The sequence below is a fragment of the Scyliorhinus torazame genome, chromosome 3 (genome assembly GCF_047496885.1).
Source record: "Scyliorhinus torazame isolate Kashiwa2021f chromosome 3, sScyTor2.1, whole genome shotgun sequence".
NCBI lineage: Eukaryota > Metazoa > Chordata > Chondrichthyes > Carcharhiniformes > Scyliorhinidae > Scyliorhinus > Scyliorhinus torazame.
In genome coordinates this window covers 298,995,352-299,009,666 of record NC_092709.1, presented here as the reverse complement: position 1 = coordinate 299,009,666, position 14,315 = coordinate 298,995,352, and positions in this window count along the sequence as shown.

Below are 14,315 nucleotides of genomic sequence, written 5' to 3'. Positions count from 1 at the left end.
CTCCCGGCTCTCCTCTCGCTGTTTTAAACACGAAACTCCCGGCTCTCCTCTCCACTGTTTTGAACACTGAAACTCCCAGCTCTCCTCTCGCTGTTTTAAACACTGAAACTCCCGGCTCTCCTCTCCCTGTTTTAAACACTGAAACTCCCGGCTCTCCTCTCACTATTCTAAGCACTGAAACATCCGCCTCTCCTCTCACTGTTTTAAACACTGAAGCTCCCGGCTCTCCTCTCGCTGTTTTAAACACTGAAACTCCCGGCTCTCCTCTCACTGTTTTAAACACTGAAACTCCCGGCTCTCCTCTCGCTGTTTTAAACACTGAAACTCCCGGCTCTCCTCTCGCTGTTTTAAACACTGAAACTCCCGGCTCTCCTCTCGCTGTTTTGAACACTGAAACTCCCGGCTCTCCTCTCACTGTTTTAAACACTGAAACTCCCGGCTCTCCTCTCGCTGTTTTAAACACTGAAACTCCCGGCTCTCCTCTCTCTGTTTTAAACACGAAACGCCCGGCTCTCCTCTCGCTGTTTTAAACACTGAAACTCCCGGCTCTCCTCTCCCTGTTTTAAACACTGAAACTCCCGGCTCTCCTCTCACTGTTTTAAACACTGAAACTCCCGGCTCTCCTCTCTCTGTTTTAAACACTGAAACTCCCGGCTCTCCTCTCTCTGTTTTAAACACTGAAACTCCCGGCTCTCCTCTCACTGTTTTAAACACTGAAACTCCCGGCTCTCCTCTCGCTGTTTTAAACACTGAAACTCCCGGCTCTCCTCTCTCTGTTTTAAACACTGAAACTCCCGGCTCTCCTCTCTCTGTTTTAAACACTGAAACTCCCGGCTCTCCTCTCACTGTTTTAAACACTGAAACTCCCGGCTCTCCTCTCTCTGTTTTAAACACTGAAACTCCCGGCTCTCCTCTCCCTGTTTTAAACACTGAAACTCCCGGCTCTCCTCTCACTGTTTTAAACACTGAAACTCCCGGCTCTCCTCTCGCTGTTTTAAACACTGAAACTCCCGGCTCTCCTCTCTCTGTTTTAAACACTGAAACTCCCGGCTCTCCTCTCACTGTTTTAAACACTGAAACTCCCGACTCTCCTCTCGCTGTTTTAAACACTGAAACTCCCGGCTCTCCTCTCGCTGTTTTAAACACTGAAACTCCCGGCTCTCCTCTCCACTGTTTTAAACACTGAAACTCCCGGCTCTCCTCTCGCTGTTTTAAACACTGAAACTCCCGGCTCTCCTCTCGCTGTTTTAAACACTGAAACTCCCGGCTCTCCTCTCGCTGTTTTAAACACTGAAACTCCTGGCTCTCCTCTCACTGTTTTAAACACTGAAACTCCCGGCTCTCCTCTCGCTGTTTTAAACACTGAAACTCCCGGCTCTCCTCTCTCTGTTTTAAACACTGAAACTCCCGGCTCTCCTCTCACTGTTTTAAACACTGAAACTCCCGGCTCTCCTCTCCACTGTTTTAAACACTGAAACTCCCGGCTCTCCTCTCGCTGTTTTAAACACGAAACTCCCGGCTCTCCTCTCGCTGTTTTAAACACTGAAACTCCCGGCTCTCCTCTCGCTGTTTTAAACACTGAAACTCCCGGCTCTCCTCTCACTGATTTTAACACTGAAACTTCCGCCTCTCCTCTCGCTGTTTTAAACACTGAAACTCCCGGCTCTCCTCTCGCTGTTTTAAACACTGAAACTCCCGGCTCTCCTCTCTCTGTTTTAAACACTGAAACTTCCGCCTCTCCTCTCGCTGTTTTAAACACTGAAACTCCCGGCTCTCCTCTCTCTGTTTTAAACACTGAAACTCCCGACTCTCCTCTCACTGTTTTAAACACTGAAACTCCCAGCTCCCCTCTCGCTGTTTTAAACACTGAAACTCCCAGCTCCCCTCTCGCTGTTTTAAACACTGCAACTCCCGGCTCCCCTCTCTCTGTTTTAAACACTGAAACTTCCGCCACTCCTCTCGTTGTTTTAAACACTGAAACTCCCGGCTCTCCTCTCGCTGTTTTAAACACTGAAACTCCCGGCTCTCCTCTCGCTGTTTTAAACACTGAATCTCCCGGCTCTCCTCTCACTGTGTTAAACACTGAAACTCCCGGCTCTCCTCTCGCTGTTTTAAACACTGAAACTCCCGGCTCTCCTCTCGCTGTTTTAAACACTGAAACTCTCGGCTCTCCTCTCACTGTTTTAAACACTGAAACTCCCGGCTCTCCTCTCGCTGTTTTAAACACTGAAACTCCCGGCTCTCCTCTCACTGTGTTAAACACTGAAACTCCCGGCTCTCCTCTCGCTGTTTTAAACACTGAAACTCCCGGCTCTCCTCTCGCTGTTTTAAACACTGAAACTCCCGGCTCTCCTCTCTCTGTTTTAAACACTGAAACTCCCGGCTCTCCTCTCGCTGTTTCAAACACTGAAACTCCCGGCTCTCCTCTCGCTGTGTTAAACACTGAAACTCCCGGCTCTCCTCTCGCTGTTTTAAACACTGAAACTCCCGGCTCTCCTCTCGCTGTTTCAAACACTGAAACTCCCGGCTCTCCTCTCGCTGTGTTAAACACTGAAACTCCCGGCTCTCCTCTCGCTGTTTTAAACACTGAAACTCGCACCTCTCCTTTCGCTGTTTTAAACACTGCAACTCCCGGCTCTCCTCTCCCTGTTTTAAACACTGAAACTCCCGGCTCTCCTCTCCCTGTTTTAAACACTGAAACTCTCGGCTCTCCTCTCGCTGTTTTAAACACTGAAACTCCCGGCTCTCCTCTCACTGTTTTAAACACTGAAACTCCCGGCTCTCCTCTCACTGTTTTAAACACTGAAACTCCCGGCTCTCCTCTCACTGTTTTAAACACTGAAACACCCGGCTCTCCTCTCCACTGTTTTGAACACTGAAACTCCCGTCTCTCCTCTCACTGTTTTGAACACTGAAACTCCCGGCTCTCCTCTCGCTGTTTTAAACACTGAAACTCCCGTCTCTCCTCTCGCTGTTTCAAACACTGAAACTCCCGGCTCTCCTCTCACTGTTTTGAACACTGAAACTCCCGGCTCTCCTCTCGCTGTTTTAAACACTGAAACTCCCGGCTCTCCTCTCACTGTTTTGAACACTGAAACTCCCGGCTCTCCTCTCACTGTTTTGAACACTGAAACTCCCGCGTCCTCTCCCTGTTTCAAACACTGAAACTCCCGGCTCTCCTCTCACTGTTTTAAACACTGAAACTCCCGTCTCTCCTCTCACTGTTTTGAATACTGAAACTCCCGCGTCCTCTCGCTGTTTTAAACACTGAAACTCCAGCCTCTCCTCTCGCTGTTTTAACCACTGAAACACCCAGCTCTCCTCTCACTGTTTTAAACACTGAAACTCCCGGCTCTCCTCTCACTGTTTTAAACACTGAAACTCCCGGCACTCCTCTCTCTGTTTTAAACACTGTAACTCCCGGCTCTCCTCTTACTGTTTTAATCACTGAAACTCCCGGCTCTCCTCCTGCTGTTTTAAACACTGAAACTCCCGGCTCTCCTCTCGCTGTTTTAAACACTGAAACTCCCGGCTCTCCTCTCGCTGTTTTAAACACTGAAACTCCCGGCTCTCCTCTCGCTGTCTTAAACATTGCAACTCCCGGCTCTCCTCTCGCTGATTCAAACACTGAAACTCCCGGCTCTCCTCTCGCTGTTTTAAACACTGAAACTCCCGGCTCTCCTCTCGCTGTTTTAAACATTGCAACTCCCGGCTCTCCTCTCGCTGTTCTAAACACTGAAACTCCCGGCTCTCCTCTCGCTGTTTTAAACACTGAAACTCCCGGCTCTCCTCTCGCTGTTTTAAACATTGCAACTCCCGGCTCTCCTCTCGCTGTTTTAAACACTGAAACTCCCGGCTCTCCTCTCGCTGTTTTAAACATTGCAACTCCCGGCTCTCCTCTCGCTGTTCTAAACACTGAAACTCCTGGCTCTCCTCTCACTGTTTTAAACACTGAAACTCCCGGCTCTCCTCTCCCTGTTTTGGATCCCAATGCTGAGGCTGGATTGGACAGTTCGCCTTTGTGGGAATTACAAGTTAAGGGGATGATCGCAAAGGCCTACATCTGGCTTCTGTTTGCTGTGTCCTTGGCCTGAGATTGTTTCATTGCGAGTTGGAGGTCATTTTGCGGGGATGCCGTGCCGCGCCGCCTCACACACAATGACATTTTGATCATGGAGGTCACGGAGGAGGACCCTCTGCGGAACCTCGAGGTGGTGTTACAGAGGTTCTCCAAATATGGAGTTCACCTGCGCAGGGGGAAATGCATCTTTCAGGCCAAGGAGGTTGTGTAATTGGGCTCCCGGGATGATCGTGAAGTGCTACACCCAGTAGCGGAGAAAGTACAGGTGATAAAGATGGCCCCCACATCACGAGACACCATGGATCTCTGTTCTTTTTTAGGTCTGACAAATTTTTGCGCACGTTACGTTCCAAACCTGGCTACTGTTCTGGCCCCCCTTCATTTGCTATTGAAGAAGTGCCAACCCTCGGTTTGGAATGCGGACCAGGCGATGACCTTTAAGGAGGTAAAGCGACGCTTATCCCCTTCAGAACTGCTGACTCATATCAACTCGTCCAAAATCTTGTATGTGACATGTGACACCTTGCCATGTGGCATAAGAGCGGTCCTGTCCCATCGCATGTGTGACAGCCGTGACCATCCAATCGCGTTTGCCTCCTGGACACTGACAGCTGCTGAGGTGAACTATGTGCATATTGAGAAGGATTCTGGCTGCTGTTTTTGGTGTTAAACTTTTGGATTGGATTGGATGGGATTGGATTTGTTTATTGTCACGTGTACCGAGGTACAATGAAAAGTATTTTTCTGCGAGCAGCTCAACAGATCATTAAGTACATGAGAAGAAAAGGGAATAAAAGAAAATATATAATAGGGCAACACAACATATACAATGGAAGTACATAAGCACTGGCATCAGATGAAGCATCCAGGGTTTAGTGTTAATGAAGTCAGTCCATAAGAGGGTCATTTAGGAGTCTGGTAGCAGCGGGGAAGAAGCTGTTTTTGAGTCTGTTCGTGCGTGTTCTCAGACTTCTGTATCTCCTGCCCGATGGAAGAAGTTGGAAGAGTGAGTAAGCCGGGTGGGAGGGATCTTTGATTATACTGCCCGCTTTCCCCAGGCAGCGGGAGGTGTAAATGGAGTCAGTGGACGGGAGGTAGGTTTGTGTGATGGACTGGGCGGTGTTCACAACTCTCTGAAGTTTCTTGCGGTTCTGGGCCGAGCAGTTGCCATACCAGGCTGTGATGCAGCCTGATAGGATGCTTTCTATGGTGCATCTGTAAAAGTTGGTAAGAGTCAATGTGGACATGCCGAATTTCCTTAGTTTCCTGAGGAAGTATAGGCGCTGTTGTGCTTTCTTGGTGGTAGCGTCGACGTGGGTGGACCAGGACAGATTTTTGGAGATGTGCACCCTGAGGAATTTGAAACTGCTAACCATCTCCACCTCGGCCCCGTTGATGCTGACAGTAATTTGCTTCCTGAAGTCAATTACCAGCTCTTTAGCTTTGCTGGCATTGAGGGAGAGATTGTTGTCGCTACACCACTCCACTAGGTTCTCTATCTCCCTCCTGTATTCGGACTCATCGTTATTCGAGATCCGGCCTACTATGGTCGTATCGTCAGCAAACTTGTAGATGGAATTGGAACCAAGTTTTGCCACGCAGTCGTGTGTGTACAGGGAGTAGAGTAGGGGGCTAAGTATGCAGCCTTGCGGGGCGCCGGTGTTGAGGACTATTGTGGAGGAGGTGTTGTTGTTCATTCTTACTGATTGTGGTCTGTTGGTCAGAAAATCGAGGATCCAGTTGCAGAATGGGGAGCCAAGTCCTAGGTTTTGGAGCTTTGATATGAGCTAAGCTGGGATTATGGTGTTGAAGGCGGAGCTGTAGTCAATAAATAAGAGTCTAATGTAGGAGTCCTTGTTTTCGGGATGCTCTAGGGATGAGTGTAGGGCCAGGGAAATGGTGTCTGATGTGGACCGGTTGCAGCGGTATGCGAATTGCAGTGGATCAAGGCGTTCTGGGAGTATGGAGGTGATGCGCTCAATGATCAACCTCCCGAAGCACTTCATTACGACTGAAGTCAGGGCCACTGGCCGGTAGTCATTGAGGCACGTTGCCTGGTTCTTCTTTGGTACCGGTATGATGGTGGTCTTAGAACAAAGAACAAAGAAATGTACAGCACAGGAACAGGCCCTTCGGCCCTCCAAGCCCGTGCCGACCATACTGCCCGACTAAACTACAATCTTCTACACTTCCTGGGTCCGTATCCTTCTATTCCCATCCTATTCATATATTTGTCAAGATGCCCCTTAAATGTCCCTATCGTCCCTGCCTCCACTACCTCCTCCGGTAGTGAGTTCCAGGCACCCACTACCCTCTGCGTAAAAAACTTGCCTCGTACATCTACTCTAAACTTTGCCCCTCTCACCTTAAACCTATGCCCCCTAGTAATTGACCCCTCTACCCTGGGGAAAAGCCTCTGACTTGAAGCAGACCTCGGAGTGGAGTAGGGACAGGTTAAAGAACTTTTTCACCAATACGTCCAGGGTCGGCAATTTGTCATCATAACTGACCATAGGCCGCTACTTGGCCTATTTCATGAGGACAAGGCAGTCCCACCGCTAGCATCGCCATGGATCCAATGCTGAGGTTTTCTGTTAGCCGGATGCTGGTGGTAGCTGCTGACCTGCCCACGATGGACAAAGTCATCACAGTCCTCAACCTTATAGACTCTTTGTCTGTGACTGCTTCCTGTGACCGCAAGTGAATGTAGACTGACCCTGTGCGGGTTAAGGTGCGTCAGCTGGTGTTGTACGGTGAGCAATGGCAACAGCTTCCAGGAGAGTTGAAGGTGTTTTGTTCCAAGTTCTTGGACAGTATCCTCCTATGGGGCACGAGGGCTGTCATCCCTGCAGAAGAGCAGGCTTTGGTTTTGAAGGATCTTCATGCGGGGAATCCTGGAGTATCCAAGATGAAGATGTTGGCCAGGAGCTACCGTTGGTGGCCAGGGTTGGACGCGGCTATTGAGGAATTGGCCCAGGACCGCCTCATTTGTCAGGAACATCAGAAGCTCCCCGCGACGGGGCCCTTACCTCCCTAGGAGTGGCCGGGTCACCCTTGGGCTCGTGTTCATGTGGATTGTGCTGGTCCTTTTTTGGGGGCGATGTTTCTGATCATGCTGGACGCCCACTCAAAGTGGCTGGAGGTCCACAGGCTGATGTCCATTATGCCCCAAGTGACCATAGAACGCCTGTGTACTTCTTTTTCGGTCCATGGCATACCAGAGGTGCTCATCACTGATAACGGAGCTTCGTTTACAAGCAAAATGATTGCCATCATTGCAAAGCACAACAGAATTTGCCAGGTCCGCACTGCCCCTTATCACCCGTCGTCAAATGGTTTAGCTGAGAGAGCATTACAGACGGTAAAAAGGGGCTGAAGAAGCAGCCTGTGGGTTTAATGGATACCCGACTGGCAAGATTCCTATTTTCGTACAGGACCACTCCTTGCACGGTGACTGGGGTGGCTCCTGCATAGCTGTTAATGGGTCAATGGCTTCAGACATGACTGTGTTTGCGGATGCCTGACATGGCGCTATAACGGCGCCGTAACCAAGAACCACATCGGCGTCGCCCATTTCAACGTCAACCTCTTTGACGTTTCGCACCTGACGATGCGGCCTACATTCGTAACTTTGCCTCTCTCTGGCTCTCTGGAATCCTCGTTCCACAATTGAGTCCTGTGTCTTAAAAGGTTTGTGTTCGTCGGCAACTTAAGTGACGACACCTGAATCATATCTGTGCCCGGTGTTTTCTTCTTCCTCGGGTACCGCTGAGGACCTCTTCCTCCGATTCTCCGGTTCCATTGCGTGTACGCCTTGCTGCGGCACCCTTGATTTCCGCGACGCAGACATACCCCCCCCACATGCACACACCGTCGCAGCCAACATGGCTGGGAGGAGAGCAGCGCTGCGGTTCCGGGACGCAGAGCTAGAGAGCCTCCTGGATGCCGTGGAAGAGCGGCGGCTGATCCTGTACTCTGGCCCAGCAGGAAGGTCGTCAGGCACCGCCGTTTGCCGTGCCTGGGTGCAGGTGGCAGACTCCGTCAGCGCCGTCGGCGAAGTCGCCCAGGCTGGCATCCAGTGCAGAAAGAAACTGCATGACCTCCTCAGGGCGGCCAGGGTGAGTAGGCAGCGCTGTGCCCGTGGCACCAAACCCCCCTACCCCCCCCCCCCCCCACACACACACATGTTACCCGGGACCCCCCCCCCCCCCACCAGGAGAAGCCGCGCACAACCGCCGGGAGCGGGAGAGGACCGGAGGGGGTCCACCAGACCTGCGTCTCCTCACCATGCCTGAGCAGAAGGTACTGGACGTGGTCAGCGGCCCGGAGGGGAGGGAGATTGTCGAGGCGGAGGTCGGCGGCAGGCAAGGAAGTGAGACCCCCTGCCTAGTTGCGGATCCTCATGCCACATGTGTGCCCCCTGATGCGACCATCAATTCACACACAACCAGGAGGAGAAGTAAACTGTGGCTTTAATCAACTAGAACAGTGCCTGCCTGCGACTGATCTGTTAGTGGGAGCTGCCTACAGGGCGACTACTCTTTATACCTCCCCTCAAGGGGTTGAGCCAGGGGCGGAGCCCACTGAGGCTCCAACATGCTACATCATAGGTAATACCTTACAATGGTCCATAGGTGGAGCCCACATAGGCATCAGCGTAATACAGAAATGCACATGGTGAATTGTTACAGCAATACATTCACCATACCCCCCATTCACAATGGTGGCACAGTCGTACAGTGATGTGGTGCAGTCCCGGGGGGAGATGGGCCACTCCCTGTGTTCCATGGCTGCGAACTTGCAGACCCTTGTCGAGACCAGAGCGGGCCTCTAGGACTGGCAGCGCCAGGTGTCGGGCGTGCCTCAGGGGATGGTTCCGCTCGCACTTCCGTCCCCTGGAGTAGCCAGGGGCCATCGGGCACCCCGAGGGGGGAGGACGTGATGGGGCTTGTGCCGGTGGCTCCCGCAGGGGAGGTGCCGGAACAGCGCAGCACCTCGGACCCTCCCCCCCCTCCCCCTCCTGTCCCTGGTGCATCTGGTGGGCAGCGGGCAGAACAGGGCAGCACCACACCAGCCAGGACGCCCGAGCAGCAGCCGGGCCCATCCAGGGCAGGCTGGCCCTGGAAACGTGTGCCAACAGGGACCATCATCACAGGGCAGGAGTCACAGCAGTCCGCCTCCACTCCTGCTGTACCATCTGGGGAACCACCTAGGCGCAGTGTTGGGGCTCGTAAGGTCAGAAAGTTAGACAGCAGTTAAGTTGGCACAGGTGCAGGGCACAGTTTAATTATAGGGGCTAGGGCATAGGCTGTATATACCTTTTCACATTAAACACCTGTTAACACCGTTGAAATCCACCTCTGTGCTCTGTCTGATGTGCGTGGGTATGGGGCAGTGAGAGCTGGCCAGTGGGATTCGGGGGACCAGTGAAGGCCCAGTGGGTGGACCGTGTAGCCCCCACCCCAACTGTCCCCAGCACTCCCTCCCCAGGGATTCAACAGGACCATATGATGGACTGGCCAGCTCGCATGCAGAGATCACCCAAGTGGAAGGTGCTACTGTGGGCATGAGACAGACATTGTCAAACGATGTGGAGCATGGAGCTCATCGCAGAGCGGGCTGTCATCATCCTCCATCCCATGGACCAGACTCGCTGTCACTGCCAACCCAGTGCCCTCAGGTATGTGTCATGGAGGGGGTGTGCATGCGGGTGGCTTGGTGTGTGGGAGGTGAGGGTGTTCGGTGGTGTGCCCCTGGCCAGCAACCTCCCCCCCTCCCCCTAGTCGGTGAACAGTTGCGCTTACCCTGGCGGTATCGTTGTGCGGCCTCCCATGCCTGCCCAGGACCCATGTCCCACTCATTGTCCCCCTCCCCAACATCCTCCTCGTCTGACGAGGCCTGCCCTTCCTCCTCATCTTCCTCCAGCACATTGCCCCTCTACTGGGCTATATTGTGGAGGACGCAGCAGACCACCACGATGCGGGCAGCCCTCCTTGACTCGTACTGGAGGGTCCCTCCAGAGCGGTCCAGGCACCTGAAGCGCATCTTCAGGACACCAAAGCAACTCTCAACCACACCCGTCCTGTTGGGCGGCCAGCCCTCCAGCCTGAGCAGCTGCCACTTGCCCCTCCGCAGCCTGCTTCTCTGCTGCAGCCTCCGCCTCCTCTCTGAGCCGCTCCCGCTCATGCTGCCAGAGGCCCCGCGCCACTTCCTAATCTCCTCTGTCTGCCGCAGCAGCCAGCACACCAGGTTCACGATATTTTATAACTCATTAGAAACACGGCGTCGGGAAATCGGCCCATTCGAGGCGCTAAATCGCGGAGGCCCCGGTGAATCGGTCGTCAGGCCCGAGACGGAGCTGTCTAATGTACTTTCAGGCCCGGCAGCGAGTGTCGCAGTTTCTTAATTTTTGGGGGGCCGGAGCATCCCGGCCGGAGAATCGCCGTGACTGGGCCACGCATTCCCGACGCCGGCACGCGATTCTCCGCAGAGCGGAAAATCGGTGCCATTGGCGCCGGCGTGTTTGGCGCGACGCTGGCCGCTGGCCGCTGGCCGCTCTCCACAGCCACCCCCCCCTCGCCGATTCTCGGCCCGGGATGGGCCGAACGGCCGTCGTGGAAATGCTGCGGTCCCGCAGCCGCCGTTCTAATCTGCTCTCAGCCGGCGAGACCTCGGCGTGGAAGCGTCGTGTGGCAGCCTGTGGGGGGGGGGGGGGGGGGGGGGGGGGGGGGAAGGGGGGCGCCGACCCTGGGGGAGGCCTCCGATGCGGCCTGGCCCGCGATCGGGGCCCACCAATCGGCGGGCCAGCCTCTCTGACTGGGGGCCTCCTTTCCTACGTGCCGGCCCCAGTAGTCTTTCATAGAATTTACAGTGCAGAAGGAGGCCATTCGGCCCATCGAGTTCGCAACAGTCTTGGAAAGAGTACCCCACCCAAAGTCAACACCGCCACCCAACACTAAGGGCAATTTTGGACACTAAGGGCAACTTATCATGGCCAATCCACCTAACCTGCACATCTTTGGACTGTGGGAGGAAACCGGAGCACCCGGAGGAAACCCACGCACACACGGGGAGGATGTGCAGACTCCGCACAGACAGTGACCCAAGCCGGAATCGAACCTGGGACCCTGGAGCTGTGAAGCAATTGTGCTATCCACAAGGCTACCATGCTGGTTTTTGGTACTCATGTCTTGCGCCATGTTGCATCGGGGCCGATGCATTGAAGGAGGCCACTGCGCATGCACGCTCTGGCCGCACCACTGCACATGCACGCTCTGGCCGCACCACTGCGCATGCACGGATCCCATGGTGCCCAGTTTGCGCCTGGATCGGCAGCTGGAGCGGCGCGAACCACCCCAGCACCGTGCTGGCCCTCTGTAGGGGCCAGAATTAGTCCTGGCAGCGGCCCGTTCACGCCATCGTAAAATGCGACGGTGTTTACGACGGCATGGACACTCTGCCGCGGGATGAGAGAACCCTGCTCCCCGATTTGGCGTGAAACCGACGTCTAGCTCGATTTCGACGTCGGATGCTATTCTCTGCCCGATCGCGTTTCCCGATTTCGGCGTCGGCTATCAGAGAATCCAGCCCATGGTGTTGGGATGATCGTCTTTTCCGTGCTCCTTGTGGAGTGCGAGCTCCCTCTCTGGGGGCGGGGTAACTTACCCGTACTTGTATTAAAGATCGGGCAGTCTGGAACCGACCGCCAGGAGAGAGAGTACCCGGTGAGGTTTTTGGTACTCTTGTATATAATTGTTGTAAAATAAATGTCATTTACGTTTACTTACTTTGGACCCCTCAAGCCTTTTTTAATTCACAATGTTTATACATTGAACCAGCAGGGAACCTTCCTCCAATGCTCCCATATACTGTTGCCTCCTTTCCTACGCGTAGGAAAGGAGGCAACAGTATTGGGATGCAGTTCTCTCCGGCAAGTCATCGAGGAAACTTCAAAGTTGTTTATGAATGTGCATCAGCCTGATGGTGCATCATAATATTATCACCACAAAATTTACTTGAGATGCGAGAGAATGAATCACTCTGTTAATTTTTTACATCTTTTAAAATTTCTCATCTATTTTCTTCCCCATCTCTCCTGAATGATCTGACTCACTCTGGTTATGATTCCACAAACCTACAGTATTTCGAACAATTGTCCATTGTCCTTAGTAGACTGATGCACTATCAATTACGACGAGACGAGAGTAGAGAGTAATCGAGGCTTTATTACACAGATATGTGTGGCCTCCTACAGCTGCTGCCGAAATGACCGCAGTTCGGAGAGCACACACAATTATACTCCGCCTACTGGGTGGAGCCAGCAGGCAGGGATCTATCTCCGTACCTGTAGTACAGGGGCCTTACCATAATACCCTCGTATGCAGTGCAGTATATACAATATAATACAACAGTGGTGACTACCACATTCACCCCCTGTTAAAAATGAGTCCAGCGGGGGGGGTTGAAAACTATTTACATTCAGGTTGTCATTAAAATTTCAGAAAAGGTTCCAAATTTAGACGGTCGGGCGCCTTGATCTGTCGTTGAGAGCGCCGCAGTGCTGGTGGCGAGTCAGGCGTCGGCTCGGTCGTCGGTGACTCCGGGAGCGTGTCAACATCCTCTTCATCCCCGGGTGGGACCAAGGGGAGGATGGATTGTCCTGTAGTGGGGGCTGTGGTGGGGTGCACTGGGCGAAGGGAGGGTGACGCTGGGGCAGAGGGGGGGGGAGCCAGCTGGTGCCAGGTCCCGGAGGGAGACTTTGTCTTGGCGGCCGTCGGTGTATACTACGTAGGCGTACTGCGGGTTTGCGTGGAGTAGCTGTACCCTCTCAACCAACGGGTCCGGCTTGTCGAGCCGCACGTGCTTGCGGAGGAGAATGGGGCCTGGCGCTGCCAGCCACGTTGGGAGCGAAACCCCGGAGGTGGACGTCCTGGGGAAGGCAAAGAGACGTTCATGGGGGGGTTTTGTTAGGCGCCGTGCACAGGAGCGACCGAATGGAGAGAAGGGCGTCGGGGAGGACCTCCTGCCAGCGGGAGGACGGGGGATATCTGGACCTTAGGACCAGCTGGAGGGCCTTCCAGACCATCCCGTTTTCCCGCTCCACCTGCCCGTTTCCCCGGTGGTTGTAGCTGGTCGTCCTGTTCGAGGCAATGCCCCTGTTGAGCAGGTACTGGCGCATCTCATCGCTCATAAATGAGGATCCCCGGTCGCTGCGGATGTAAGCGGAGAAACCGAACAGAGCCAAGATGGTGTTGAGAGCTTTGATGACGGTGGCAGTCGCATGGGACGGCGAAGGGGAATCTGGAATATTTGTCGACAACATTGAGAAAATACGTGTTGCGGTCGGTGGAGGGGAGGGGCCCTTTGAAGTCTACGCTGAGGTGCTCAAAGGGGCGGGAAGCCTTCCGCAGGCGCGCATGGTCTGGCCGATAGAAGTGCGGTTTACAATCTACGCAGACCTGGCAGTCTCTGGTGACAGCCCTGACTTCCTCGATGGAGTAGGGCAGATTGCGGGCCTTAATGAAGTGGTAAAAGCGGGTGACCCCTGGGTGACAGAGATCGTCGTGCAGGGTCCGGAGTCAGTCCACTTGTGCGCTGGCACATGTACCTCGGAACAAGGCATCGGGGGGCTTGTTGAGTTTACCGGGGCAATACAAAATCTCATAATTAAAGGTGGAGAGCTCGATCCTCCATCGCAAGATCTTATCATTTTTGATCTTACCCCGCTGTGTGTTGTTGAACATGAAGGCAACCGACCGTTGGTCTGTGAGGAGAGTGAATCTCCAGCAGGCCAGGTAATGCCTCCAGTGCCGCACAGCTTCAACTATAGCTTGGGCCTCCTTTTCGACGGAGGAGTGCCGAATTTCGGAGGCATGGAGGGTGCGGGAAAAGAATGTCACGGGTCTGCCTGCCTGGTTGAGAGTGGCGGCCAGAGCGACATCTGATGCATCGCTCTCGACTTGGAAGGGGAGCGTCTCGTCGACCGTGTGCATCGCGGCCGTGGCGATGTCGGCCTTGATACGGTTGAAGGCCTGGTGAGCCTCGGCCATCAGTGGGAAACAGGTGGAGTGGATGAGTGGGCGGGCCTTGTCCGCATAGTTCGGGACCCACTGGGCGTAGTACAAAAAGAAACCCAGACATCGTTTGTGGGCCTTGGAGCAGTGGGGAAGGGGGAGATCCATGAGGGGGCGCATGCGATCACAAGATCTTGTGAACCTCCTGGGAGTGGGAAACG